Source organism: Talpa europaea (assembly GCF_964194135.1).
Source record: "Talpa europaea genome assembly, chromosome: 1".
NCBI classification, from domain to species: Eukaryota; Metazoa; Chordata; class Mammalia; order Eulipotyphla; family Talpidae; genus Talpa; species Talpa europaea.
The window spans coordinates 132,749,307-132,764,855 of record NC_140073.1 but is presented as its reverse complement, the minus strand read 5'-3'; positions in this window follow the sequence as shown (position 1 = coordinate 132,764,855).

Genomic DNA, 15,549 nt, shown 5'->3' with positions numbered 1-15,549 from the left:
CCAAGAAACAGAAGTGATAGAGAAGAAATAAAGGACCTTAAATCCATCAGTGAGACTCTACTGTTGTTACATTTCCAATAATAATAATAATTAATGTTTATGAACCAAGCACTTTTCATGGTTCAGCTCATTTAATGTGCACACAGCCTATAAGGAAGGTGATTATTAACCCCATTTTACAGATGAAAAGACTGACCCCAAGAGAAGGTCAAAAAGTGTCAGGAAGAAGTGGAGCCAGAATTAGAACCTAGATCTTTCTAACTTTAGCTGGCTATGCCCTAATTATAGTATTATACTGATTCTTCACTGTCAATTCTTTCTGGTATTGCGAATTCCCTCAGGACATAGAATAAGGAGTGTGCTTACCTCTCCGTGGCAAGGCATCTGGAAGGATGTCTTAATAGAGCCTGTGTGACAAGAGTGAGGTGAGGAAAAGGGTAGGAGCCAAAGATGGCCCTGGGGAGACATATCAAACTGTGTTTCAGAAAAATGCACCTGTATTTTTCTGGAAAATATTCCAAATTCCTTAAATCAACACATATTCTTGAAATTCAGGACATATGTATCATGAGTGAATAAAACTATCTTAATCAGTCATCAAGTACACAAATCCTGATTACATGACTTGTCAGAGAAAAATAAAATACAAGTGACGACATTCTACAGGCTGAAACACAATGAGAGTAAGCCTGGGGATAAGAACCCAGGGAGTAGGACGGCAATACATTTGAAAGTAGAATAAGAAACATCTGTTTCAGTCTTCATTTTTGGCTCCTGGCAAGAGCTCCTAAAACCTCTGCTATTTCCTAAGTGATAAAGGTGTTAGAAGCATCTTTTGTTCCAATATTTGATCTTTGGCCCTGGTTCCTGACTCAGAACTTCTTCAACCCTTGGAATTTCCTGGGAGATAGGAGCACCTTTTGTTCCAATGAGATGACTCAGGGTGGATTCCTGGATAGCTTCAGGATGGGGCTGGTCACCAGAAAGATCAAGCCATTACTAGAACTTGATATCTCTTTTGAGGGGAGAGGAGAGGGCTGGAGTTTGAGTTAGTTAGCAATTATGTCTATATGATAAAGGTGTCACAAAAATTCCTGAACAACAGAAGTCAGAGAACTGAGTTGTAAGCATATTACAAGCTGGGAGAGTGATGCACCCCAATTACACAGGAGCTCCGTACTTGGGACCCTTCCAGACCTCATCCTATGTCTCTCTACATCTGGCCGTTCGTTTGTATCCTTTATTATAAATAAGCCGGTAAGCTTAAGTGTTTTCCTGAGCTCTGTGAGCCATTTTAGCAAATTATTAAACCTGAAGAGAGGCTCATGAGAACCCCAATTTATGGAAGTACAAGTAACAACCTGGTAATTGGCATCTGAAAGGGGGGTGTCCTGTGGGACGGAGCCCTTAACTTTTGGGACCTAATACTCCAAGTAAAAAAATACCAGAACTAAGTCAAGTTGTAGGACTCCCAGCTGGTGTCTAAGAATTGTTCAGTGGGGGAGGGGTTTCAGGGAGGGACCCAGACATTTAGTGCATGGAAGTATTGTGTGAGTGAGGAGAAGCAGTTTTTCCTTTCAAAGGTTCACCATGTACTCCCCTCTGGCAAGGATGTTTCTCTCCAATCTGAGTAAATCGCACCCATCCTCCCGGGTTCAGAATGAATAGAACCTCCTCAGAGATGCTTTTCCAGCCACTCTCATACACACATGTACACTCCCTAGCTCAACCCATTGAGACCAAATCTCCCCCTATAACCTCCATCCTGCTCTTTAAAAAGTGAGGTACAAGACATGAAGGAAAAGTGACCGCACCTTAGTTTGTACCATTTTTTGTTTGCAGTCTATGTCTTCCACTAGATTATAAACATTTCGAAGGTAGAGTCCACATCTCTCTAATTCACTTTTGTATCCCGTGTCTAGCATAAAGGGAATGCTCTGTAGGATACTGTAAGAATGAAACACTCTACCATTGCCCTCCTGATCCCTAATCAATATGGCTGCAATTGCAGGTTCCTCTCCCTGGGACCCTGACCAGGATAATCTTCCTGTACCTTGTTTCCTAAGACTATTCCAGTTTAAAATGCACCTTACCGCTGGTTGGAACTTTAGCCCTGTATTCCTCCTGTGGGCTCCCCCTACTCTGTGCGAGCTGGATAATGTAAGAGACCCAGAGCTCTACTTCGTTCCCTCTCAGTCCAGGTCAGAGTCATTTCTGACCATTCAGCATCTCCTTCCTCTATCCTCTGGGCTGGCTGAGAATATTTATTATACTCAAAGCAAGGACTCAGTTTACTATTTTGAATGCAGAAGAAGAAAGACAACTAATTTGGGGGTTTCGATGATAAATATGCAGGCAGGACTTAAAATGTCATGTACTTAGGGGTCAAATCCCAACTAGGCCACTTTGTAGCCATATGATCTTAGAAAGTAGTAGTCTCAATTCTTGTGTGTAAAATGGGGATGAAAATACCTTACTCAAACAGTTACTAGTAGAAGTAACTATAATTTCTCCACTCTTAAGGCAGAAATAAGATTTAATGAATCTTTCTTTCATACTCATTGTAGGGGCTGAATAAGTGTTTGTTGGATCAATCAAAATGGATCATTGAATACATTTGACACATGTATGTAGATTGATTTTACCTCCTAGCATGAGTATCACCTGAGCCCTGATTGAGAAATTAGCATAGTATTCCTCTTTGATGCACATACTTGAATAATAACATATACTATGAAAATTACAAATTGTCATTGAAGAGTCAAGAATTACAGTTGTCAAGCTGGACAGCAGTGAGAAATCCTTGTGCACTCTCTAAGTCATGTAGAGCAAGTCTACCAGAATAACATCTTCTTTGATCTAAATTCCAGCTAGGGACTTGCCTTTTATTTCAGTGTCTAATTTTTTTCCCAAATCTTTGCCTTATGGAGGTTCAAATACTGACATGGTGATTGTGAGAAAATAATGAAGCCTGAGTTTCTCTCTTTGAACTATGCACTATTACCACAGCTGCTGGTATGAAAAACTTTATGTCCAAAAAAAAGATGAAGTTAAGAAATTTGTGTGTGTTATCACAATTCACCAGGACCAAAGCCTGAAAATAAAATGATACCAAGCCTCAAAGAAATGAAAAACAAGAAATAGCTGTCATATTGATTGACTAATCCCACTGAGTCAATAAATATTACAAAGAGATACATTTGCAGGAACAATCTAGGAGGCTTTACTCAAGGATTACATGAAAAAATATGGCAGAAAATAGCTTAAAATAATTACCTAAAAATGTCGTAACCACTTACAGACCACTTACAAGCAGGCCTATCGCTGCAAGTGGTGAAAGCAAGAACTAACATTACTGGAGTCTTCCCATACGCAACTATGGTGCTAAGCGCTTTTGCTCACTGAATCTCTACAACAGTCCTTGGGGGAGGATGCTATTCATGTCTCGATTTTATAAAGACAGAAGCAGAAGCTTAGAGAGGTGTTGTATCGGGCAACACCAAACTGATAAAGAGACGGGAGTCATGGAGCAGGCTGCAAAATGCAGGATGCTGCTGAAGAGCAAGATCCTGGCTGTTTTTGATAGAATAATCATACAGCCATACAGCATCAGCTACGTGGGTTAGGAGGACAAGGAGAAAAGTATGGGTGAAACTAAGTAATGTCATCTAGGGCTTGGGGGGACATGAGTGGGCTGACCATTATATCAGCTTGATGACCAAGTATTGTAATCAAAACCATACCCCAGGCCCCCATCCATGGTTCTAGTCTTATCAACAAGGTATTCCACTGATCAGCTTCTGGGGTCCCTTGTCATACATTGGTCCTCAGTCCCCCCAGCGTTCCTGGTCATACCTCTTGATGCATACCCTTCCCAGTGTGATCAAGCCTTCTGCTCTTGGTTGATTTGAAAGGCACCTTGTAAGGTTTGGCTCCTATGACTGATTGGTTTCTGAAGGGCAGTTCTGACCTTGTATAGGAATGCAGAACTGAAGGTAACAATAATGGTGACTGAACAGGCCACTTAAGTCTAGCAGACCCACAGAGAGGCTAAGTAGTTTACCCCCAATCACACAGCAATTAGCAAAATGAAGGTTTCAATTTAAATCAGTCTGATTTGAAAAAGTGATTCTAATATCATAGGAGAAGCGGGCATGGATGGTACCCATCAACCAAAGCTTGAATATCTGACTGCTAGAGCAGTGGTTAGGAACAAGGTTTGTAAAGGGATGTGTATCTTCTTGGTAGGCACATGTGACCTTAAGCAGCCAACTTTCATAAAGATTCTGCATGTGACGTGCAAAGCCTTCCTTCGGTCAGGAGTAAGCAATTCTCATTACTTCCTTGCTGATCTTCTACTTAGGCAGATCTAGCCAAGGGGAAGATACAACATTTGTATAGTATTGACATCTTTCTAGGGGAGTTCATCTGGCTGAGATAAGGAATTTATCTCCTGTCAGTAAGGATACATCATGAGCCCAGTCCAGGCCGCCCTCAGCTTCAGGACAGTTCCATGCCAACAGGCCCATTCACTTGATAATCGGACAAAAAAGCAGAAGGGGAGTGGAAGATACAGAAAATGTCAGTCACCATTATTAAGGACCAAGAAAGGTTATTACCAATCTGATATTGGCTACAGCACTATGACAGTGTCTACTCGCAGGTCGTAGGACCCAAAGATACTGTTATCCGCAAAGCCCACAACACTGTTTCAAAGTCCATTACCCTGAAAATCTGGAGGTCTCACTGAGCCACATTCTCTTGGCCTCATGGAAGACAAGCTGCCTGCCATTCTGCTGACATTACACAAAGGTACCAGGACCCTGCATCAGCCTGAATTTTTTATCTTTTGAGGCCACTGGGAATTTGGATATTTTTCTGGAAAAAGGAATGTTAATTAAATATGACTGGGGTTGGGAGGGTAAGGTAAGGAATGTATTTCTCTGCACATCTTGTTTTGAACCTGATTTGACCCTCTTCTATTCCCTGCTGTGCAATCAGTGGAATGGTAAGGCAGCAACCTCTGGCCTCTTCAGGAAGTGCAATCTTGTCCTGGCCTTGGGAAAACTGTTACGCCTGGTTTTCCTCCTTTTGGAACAATTTTAAGGTCCTTCTTACCCTAACATGTTTTCAGTACAAAATCTCCAGGAAATAGAACTGTTAATTTCAACATTGCTTTCAATGGTCTCTCATGTTACTGACCCCCCTCTGGGAACAGCATTCCCCTCCCCCCTGCTGTACGTCCTTTTCCCCTACCCTTATTCACCAGTTCCCACACTCATTGAATGAGGAAGGTCAATCTGAATACATCTGTCCCCATCTCTGGAATGCCACAGAGGAATAACAGCTGTTGACCTCTGTTTGGAACACATGATCCTGTTTGTCCCAAAAGTAGCATGGGCGAACTCTAGCTAATATATACAATCTGTACTTCCTATGGAGAACGCAGGGTCAGGCAAGCCTACTTCCCACACTTGATTTGCTACTGGTATAAAAACAACCTGTTCTCGGGTATTGGATCCTACTACTGCTAATAATAAAATTAACGATTATAATACCTGTAACTAAAATTTATTAAGTATTTTCTATTTTCCAGATATAGTACAAAGCTGAAAGCATGCCAAGACTTTAAGCCTTAATTTTTCCTTTAAGTTTTAGAAATACACATTACTACTCTTTCTTCCATATCTTCACACACACACACACACACACACACACACACACACGTTTGTTAACCTCCCATGTATACAGGTGATAAAATTGAGGATTTTATGTTTTCTCCTAGAAATATTGGAGGGAATATGAAAAATGTAAGGAGGAAAAAAAAAAGCTATAACTGAAGTGTTACAAAAGCCCAATAGTAACAGTTTGGAGCAAGAATAAAGAGGCTATGGACTAATGCAAGGTTCAGACAAATCCAATATTTGTCTAAGAATTCATCCAGAAACATCCATTAACACCACAGTGCACATAATGCCTTTGCTACATGGTCTTGAGGAAAATTCTAGGCTGTGGGTATTTTCACAGCATGGAGCCTCTGTTATGTTATAGACTACTCAGATTTGGAGTGACTAAAACTTATCATTCTCTTTCTTGAGGGGAAAAATTGAGATTGGAAATTCAGGGAAATCTCAGCCATGTCAGGAATTCTAATCTGTGTTGATTTCACATGCTGCCATTGAGTGAAAGAAATCTCTCCTGCCTTGCTATGTCAAATGGCTATAGGGCTTGTCTAGCATAATTGGGATTTTTAACAGGCTTTGAAGCAGAATAGTGGTCTTGAAAATGCATACCAACTAACCTGTATCCAGCGCCCAAGCTAGGGAAGGGCTTGTTCTACACGCTGAGGATCCAGGGATACCAAGGCATTAAGTAACCCCTATCCCCAGGGAATGCAATTCCGGAAGAAAGATTGAGCAAGAATCAGAGCCTAACTTGCCTGCAGAGGCTTCTCTGGGCAGAAATGCTGTGATTTGAAGGATTAGTGATACGGGCCAGACAGCTATGGGGAAGAGGGGACTTTCCTTCAGGGCAAAATATATACTGTTGGCAAAAGTCTAAGTGCATTACTTGCTTAGGGAAGCACAATTGCTCAGTGTGGCTGGAAGGAAAAGAACCCTGCAGAAAGGCAGTTGGGGGCAGCCAGGCCTTGTCAGAAGTTGGTTTTTTGTTTTGTTTTGTTTTGTTTTGTTTTTTGTACTGAGAACAATGGCGAAGCCTCACAGTAAGGGTCAGGGCACAGATCTAGGCTGATGCTACAGCTTTAGGAGATAACAGTATATTAGATTCAGGTTTTCAAAGAGGTTTAATCTCTTACATCAACTCCAGTTGATCCCCATCAGCTGCCTGAATCACAGTGCAGAAAAGGATTTCAGAGACCTTATGCCTGTTCGGTGGGGTCATGGGAAGCGCCAGGGGTGGGGACAGCAGAGACTCTCTGTGGCTCCCCTATCGGGATTATAAAAAAGCCATGAACACAGATCAGATTGCAGACTGCTCTTCCCCACCTGTCTCTTAAATCTTGGCATTCTTCCATTGTTGGAGTTTGAGGAGGCTAACAGGTTATGCTCTAATTTGCTAATTCAGTTCGAAACCAAATAGGAGAGAGAAAGAAAAAGACCAGAAAGGGTCATGAAAATATCATTGATCAAGTACTACCGGAGAATGTGGCTAAGATGTGTGGCCACAATAAGCACCCCAGAATTAGAATGCTTACCCACCAACCACCAGCATTGCTAGAAAGCCACAGGCTCCACCTACAGGGGCAGAAGCTTCACCACTGAGCTGCCACCCAGCCCAGAGCCAAACCCTCAGGCCTAGTACAAAAGCTGGTCCCAACGGTGGGGGCAGGGGTCTGTGGGGGAAGCTAGGGGAGGCAGCAGGGACCCCAGGGAGACTAAGGCCAGGGAGGGTTTGTTTAAGGTGGTCCAGACAAAGAGATAAGCATGTTTTCACGCTCGGGCAAGGTAGATATTGCAGAGAAGTGAAAGAAGATCACCTATGGGGGGAAAGAGGGAGATGATAGGAGTAGGCCTAGGACAAAGCTGGTATCTTAGCATTAATAGAAGTCAGATTGACATTGTCCAGGCACTTTTCATTTCACACACATTATCTCATAAAACTCCGTGTTAGAACCATTATCATTGGTGCGTTTAATAGATGAGAAAACCTAGCAAGCCGCTGAAAAGAGCTGAACACACAACACACTTCTTCCAGGTCCGAGATCTTAGCAAATTATTTGAATCTAACCCATTTGCTCTTCGCCATTAAACTATGGATTCCTTAAACCATCCCTTCAGAATAAGCCTCCACTAGACTTTGTAAATCAAAGGGAAAGGCATTTTCAAAAACCACCTTTCTGTTTGTGAAGAATGGAAAGGATGGGGTGAGGGAATGACCTCTTAAACTTCAAATTCAATTTCTAAAATCTCTGAAGAAGTAAAGAAACACCTCTTCATCCTCCCTTCTCCCTCCCTTTGAGATGCAAAAATAGAAGCATTTTAATTTCAGCAGAGGGGATGTGAAGGTATAGTGCTTATCTCTGGATGCCACCTCAGACTTGGGAAGCCAGGCTGACTTCTCAGGGCTTGCTGTTGGTGCTGAGAAATTAGGCTTCCTAAAAATAGCATCCATCAGGTGGCTGAGCGGTGGGAGGTGGCAGACTGGCTAATGATTTGCATTGCGCTTGCAGATGTCCTGTCTCCTAGGGCCCCCGAGGTTACAGTTAAGGGAATAGGAAGGCTCCATACTAGTTCAGACTTTCTCCAGGCCCTGGTGGTCGCGATTTTGAGAAAATAATGTTCATTCTATTCCCAGATCTCTACTGAGGCTAGCTCTGTGAAAATGCACTCTTTGTACCCACTTCCTTGGGCATGTTTTCCCAGGTCTATCTCTGGTCTCTCTAGATCAATCACTTGCTATATTCTCAGAAATTCAGTCTCTGAATTGACCTACAAGTTGGGTGAAAATAGGTATGTGTTTCTGCACAAACGAAGTTGACATGAACTAACTGCCTCTTCCATTTTTCTACTCAGAATTGTAAAATGCCTCAGATGAAAGTAAACACAGGGATATTGTGTCCCCAGCATCCTCTAAGTCTGGTGGTGTTAGGAGGAAAAGGATGTCCCAAAGCTAATTCCATATAGGCTTTGTGGACTCCACCCCCACCCCAGGTCAAAGCCAAAGACACTGGGAACTCCAAATCCCATCACCACCAAAGGGAAGGTGGCTGGGACCTGAGGGTGGGGTTAAGCAGCCAGGTGGATATAAAAGGCAGACATGTGGGCTTTGGGGGACCCCCATTTTGGCTCTCCACCAGCTCGCAGCGTCCGGCCAGCTCTGAGAGTGACTTTGGGTTTCCAGGTCGTCGGAATCGGGTAGGACGCATTAAAGACTTTATTTCCCTATTTTCTCCCTGAGTTGTACATTTTCCTTATTTCCTTTCCTCTTGTAAATGAAATTTTTATTAACCTTTTTGTGTGTGTCTGTAGTAGAGTATTCATAAGTCCCTTTAAAGCGCGGGTGAGGACCCACAGCCAGGAACCCGTTTAATATCGAGGTTGCTCTATAACAGTGGTTCTTAGTCTTTTGTGTCAGGAACCTCTGTGGGAGTGGGCGAGCCTATGAACTCCTTCTCACCACCATGTTCTGAAATTCAAAAATTAGATAGGATTACAAAGAAAAACCAGAAGTACTGAAATGCAGTTTTCAAGTATTTTTTAAAACCAATATGGTAATAAATGTGCTTTATGGTAATAAATGTGCTTTATTAACACATTCAATAACAACATTCAGCTATGGTATAAAATTATGAAGTAGAATTGTTAGGGGGAAAGGATGTCCTAAAGCTAATTCCATACAGGCTTTGTGGACTCCACCCCCACCCCAGGCCAAAGCCAAAGACACTGGGAACTCCAAATCCCATCACCACCAAAGGGAAGGTGGCTGGGACCTGGGGGTGAGGTTAAGCAGCCAGGTTGATATAAAGCCAGACACATGTGCTTTGGAGGGGGTCCCCAATTTTGGCTCTCCACCAGCTAGCCGTGTCTGCCAGCTCTGAGAGTGACTTTGGGTTTCCAGGTCGGCGGATCGGGTAGGTCGCATTAAAGACTTTATTTTCCTATTTTCTCCCTGAGTTGTACATTTTCCTTATTTCCTTTTCCCTTGTAAATAAACCTTTTATTAACCTTTTGTGTGTGCCTGTAGTGGAGTATTAATAAGTCCCTTTTAAGCGCGCGGGTGAGGACCCACAGCCAGGCAACCCGTTCAGTATCGGGGCTGTCCTATAACAGCTTCAGGTCTTATGTTTAGTTCTTTAATCCATTTTGAGTTGGTTTTTGTGCATGGTGTGAGGTAGTGGTCAAGCTTCATTCTTTTGCATGTAGCGACCCAGTTTTCCCAGCAACATTTATTGAACAAACTTTCTTTGCTCCATTGCATATTCTTTGCTCCTTTGTCAAAGATTAGTTGACTGTAAATCTTGGGTTTATTTCTGGATTTTCTATTCAGTTCCATTGGTCCATGGTGTCTGTTCTTGTTCCAATACCATGCAGTTTTGATTATGGCTTTGTAGTATATAGTTTGAAGCCTGGGAGTATGATACCTCCATTCTCTTCTTTTTTTTTTTTTTTCAGGAGAGCTTTGGCTATTTGGGGTTTTTGGTGGCTCCATATGAATTTCATCAATATTTGTTCTGTTTCTTTTAAGAATGTCATTGAAATTTTTATTGGAATAGCATTGAATCTGTAAATTGCTTTTGGAAGGATGGCCATTTTGATAATGTTATTTCTTCCAATCCAAGAGCAGGGGATGTCTTTCCATTTCTTTGTGTCTTCTTCTATTTCTTTTAACAGTGTTTTATAGTTTTCTTTGTATAGGTCCTTTACCTCTTTTGTTAGGTTTATTCCCAAGTATTTGAATTTTTTTTTGTTTCAATAGTAAAAGGATGGTTTTCTTGATTTCTTCTTCAGATTTATTGTTTGTGTATAGGAAGGCTACTGATTTTTGTGTGTTGATTTTGTATCCTGTTACTTTAATAAACTGATTGATTTGTTTGATTAATTTTTCTGTGGCATTCATAAGACCTGAAACCATAAAATATATAGAAGGAAACATAAGCTAAACACTACATGGCATACACCTCAGTAACATCTTTAAAGACACATCACCCAAAGCAGTGATAGTGAAGGCAAAGATAAACAGCTGCGACTACATCAAATTAAAGAGCTTCTGTGCAGCAAAAGAGATAGTAACCAAAACAAAGAGACACCCCACTGATTGGGAGAAAATTTTTGCACACAACACTAATGACAAAGGACTAATCACAAAAATCTACAAAGAGCTGATGAGACTCAACAAAAACAAAGTAAATAACCCAGTCAAAAAATGGGCAGAAGCAGGCCCTGGTGGTGCAGGCAGTTGAGCACTGCGCTGTGAAGCTGTCCACAGCCTCTGCAGTGCAGGTTCTATCCCAGCTGGCCGGCGAGGGCTCCACATGGCAAAGCAGACCTCTCCTGTCACGCCCGCTGCTCCCCTCAGCAGTGTATTTCGTCAGTCTGCCTGTTCTGCTCCCTGCTCTGTCTCTGGTGAATCCTCTCACCCTCCCATGCATCTAGCCTGTACCCCGGTTCTGATATAAATAAATACATAAATCTTTTTTTTTAAATGGGCAGAAGGGTGGTGGGAATTGTATGGGGACTATAACCAAGGTGAAAATGCATATATTGTACAAAAATGAAAAATGATGTAGGAAATACATAAAATAAAATAAATGAAAAAAAAAGCAAGAGAAATATAAAACTGCAAAAAAATGGGCAGAAGAGCTAAAAAGAAACTTCTCCAAAGAGGAAATGTAAATGTCCAACAGGCATATGAAAAAATGTTCAACATCACTTGTAATCAGGGAAATGCAAATCAAAACTGCAGTGAGATATCATCTTATACCAGTGAGAATGACACATATTAAAAAAACTGGCAACAACAAATGTTGGTGAGGATATAGAGAAAAGGTATCTCTTGCACTATTGGTGGGAGTGCAAATTGGGCCAACCACTGTGGACAGCTGTGTAGAGATTCCTCAATCTGCTAAAGATGGAGCTTCCATATGATCCAGCAATTCCTCTCCTAGGTATTTACCCAAAGGACACAGAAACATTAATTCAAAAGAGCACCTGCACCCCTATGTTTATAGCGGCACTATTTACAATAGGTAAGCTATGGAAACAACCCAAAGGCCCAAAAATAGATGACTGGATCAAGAAGATGTGGTACATATACATAATGGAATATTACTCAGCTATCAAAAAGAGAAACTCATGCAATTTGCATGAGCGGAGCTGGAAGGGATCATGCTCAGCAAAATAAGCCAGAAAGAAAAAGAAAAATACCAGATGGTCTCACTCATAGCAGGAATTTAGAAAACCTAAATAAGGGACCAGGAAAAATACTAATTATAATAAAGTAAAAAATCAAAATCAACAAGCAACTATAAACCAGAGACACACTGGAGGAGGGGGAGAAGGGAGTAGGATCAAAACAAGGGGAGGTGGGAATTATATGGGGACTGTAACCAAGATGAAAATGCATACATTGTGCAAAAATGAAAAATGATGTAAAAAAAATATAAAATAAAATTTTAAAAAATTATGAAGTAGTGATGAGCATAAATAATATTTTCAAGTACCTGTAACAACTAAAATGTGATATGAAAATATCTGTGGTCTCTACTGATGACAAAGTCACATGACTGCAAAAATTTTTGTGGTTTGTGGCCTAAATATATCATTGACATGCTAAATTTCAATTAGAAAGGTTAGTAAAAATAAAGACATCAATTTATTGTTTGTTGAGTTTTTTGTTTGTTTTGTTTGTTTGTGGGATTTGTTTTTTGTTTTTTTGCTGGCCAACATTAGATCCCACTGGTCCCAATACTGACTGAGCTTGACTGGGCACTCCCAGCCATGATTTTCTCCTTTGGGTCTGACACTTGGACCAGATCATAAATGCTACAGTTCTATTTGTTTTTCTCCCACATATTAGATGAATTCCAACTTTCCATTCTGCTCACTATTACTCAGCAGGGTGGAACATATAGTAGCTGACAAGAGACTTTCAATATATGGTGCAAGGCCCACACTCCAGCTCAAACCTCTGGTTCTGGATTATAATGACAAACACCCTAGCCATTCTGGAAATACTCCACATCTTCCATTTGATTCTCCCATCTTGACAGTAGATCCAAAAACCTTACCTCCTCCTGCCACTTACACTCTCCTCCTCACTCTGCTGCAGACCCAGGAACATTGGCATGAGGGTTTTTCCTCCTCTAAAATGCCAATTGTTTTCAAGCATCAGATCCTCGACATAAACTCTTTCCTCTCTGGAATGTTCTTTCCCCTTTAGTCTTACCAAGGTTCATTTCCAACAGTCAAATCTGAGTACCTTATATAAATTAGATACTTCTTTTATTCTCTATCTCAATATCCAGTTTGCATTTTTTCAAATGACCACAATTTTTAATTATTTATTTGTGGTTTTGTCTATCTTTCCAGTAGAGGCTAAACTTCTAAGGACAGAAACCACATGTGGCTTGTTCACCTCTATGCTCCAGCACCAATACAGTATCTAGTATATAACATACGTTCCATGAAAAATTTGGTGAGTAAATTAATCAGTGATGAATGTTCTCTTTTATAATACACAGTATTATCATGTTATATATTAATACATTCTATACAGGAACAGTAATGGAAGGTAAAGCAGAGTAAAATACCTATTTATTTATCTTCAAATATTCAAAATATCTATTTACCTTCAAATACTCAAAAACATTGCTCTGCTTAATGGAGCAAAAGTGGCTTCCATTTTACCTAGTTTGACTATGTGTCACCTGTAGATCCAGCTTCCACAGTTCACACTACTTGCTGTGCCAGAATCTGACAACTGCTGTTTCTACTTCTCTGATTCCAGGAAGGATGGCAATAGGAAGTGCTGCATTGTTAATTCTCTAGAATCATGGTGTTTGGCATCTCAGGGATGATCCAATCCTGGTTGGCCAGATGCTATTTTTGGCAGACTCTGTCATATCAGTGTCATGGTACTATGGAAATTGGTTCTGGAGTTGTCTGCTTGTTGGAAGCCACTTTCTTGGTTAACCATACATTCATCCACAGGTAATGAATGAGCATTGCACTCTATGATGGACCATTAGTAGAGGCTGGGAAGACAAATGAAACACATCTTCAAGTGTTCAAGATGACAAATAGACCAATAACACCTGCAACAGTGTATGTGACTGCTTTTGCATTGATTGAAACAGAGATTATTATCTTGACTCATTAGATAGTCCCCTACAATATCTATAAAACTATTTAAATGAACCAATATAAAGGCACCCACAGATATTTCAACCAGTATGTGTGTGTCTGTATTCAATTGCTCACAAGGATCCTCAAAGTATCCATTAGAAAGTGAATCTCCATCTGAGGGACTTGTGAATCAGACTTTACCATTTGACACAATTACTGTTGCTTTAAGGGAATGTCTGGAGCTGCTGCACAGCCCAACCCAGTAAGCACAATGGAACATTTTCCTTGGGATTACCTCACTCCCAGTGACCCACACAGGAAATAATTATTTTGGTAGTCGCCAGTAAACAGTGAAACACACTACTTGAAAAAATAAGCTCTTTTTGACCCTGCAAGACGGTGGCTTCCCAAGCATAGCTGAACACAGTTACTGCCCAAATTCAACAATTTTGTATGTAAATGGTGCCTTATTCTTGGATTGTGGGTTCCCAGATTCAGACCATACTTCAGAGTTCTGCCAAAACACCACAGCAAACAGTGGTTTCCTTGTGTTTCTGGCTAAAGAAGAATATAGCATCAGAGAAAAATGAGATTTCTTCTCTGGGATTAAAAATGGAAATTCCATAGATGTCCTAGCAACAAATTCAAACACTGTAGTCATGTCTACTCCTGCTCTTATGAACGTCAATCATGGGCAATGCCAGAGAAATACATGATGTTGGAAACCACAATTCTGGACAGGACAAGAGTCTAAGTTAAAATGTCTAAATTTCCACTCCCTGTTCTACTTTAGGCCTAACTTCAGAACACTTTTTTTCTCTGTGTAGCCTCCTAAATGCAGCACCCTAAATGGAAGCTACAGCATTCAGAAAGGAGTAATATTTCCTGTTGAAACAGATGAATTGAATTATTGAGACAATAGTCATAAATAAAATAGACTCTACTGAAAGCCAAAGTCACTGACTGAGGATAAAGTTTTGACTTCTTTGACAGAGACTCCACATAATGGTAATTCAGACAGAGTCCTCTCCCTTCTACCAGTCTGGGCATAAACAATCCGGGCCTGGTTCAGAAGCTCAAGACTCAGAGATCCAGAGGTTTTCTTTTTTTTTTTTTTTTTTTAAGATTTATTTATTTATTTATACAAGCACTGGGTACAGTCAGATGCGCGGGAGGGTGAGAGGATTCACCAGAGCCAGAGCAGGGAACAGAACAGGCAGACCGATGAAATACACTGCTGAGTGGAGCAGCGGGCAGCAGGTGAGGCCTGCGCGCCATGTGGGACCCTCCTCCGGTGGCCAGGGATCGAACCAGTGCTCAACCGCTGCGCCACCAGGGGAGGCCCAAGACCCAGAGGTTTTCTATGTTATAACTCTTATAACTCTTGGATCCTTCTGGTCCAGGGTGGATCGCCCTCAAATTCACATTCTAGCCAATTAGAAAATAAGACAGAGAAAGGAAGAGCCTGACTCTTCTCTTTAAGGCACAACTCAGAAAAGGCATCACCCCATGAGCCAAAACATCATCCATATGACCAACAGAGCTTCAAGGCTGTTCCTGGGAACCTAGGGATTCCGTTATTATGAGGGGGAAGGAGAGACCCCTCAACATTGGAAGAGGGCCAGCGGTTTGCCACAATTGTGAATTTTTAGATAATTCTTTTGATGATGGATATGTTATTGAAGACACATCCTCTTTTCTTGAAAAGCTATTGCTCTGTGCCCCCTTCCAAAATACTCCATTT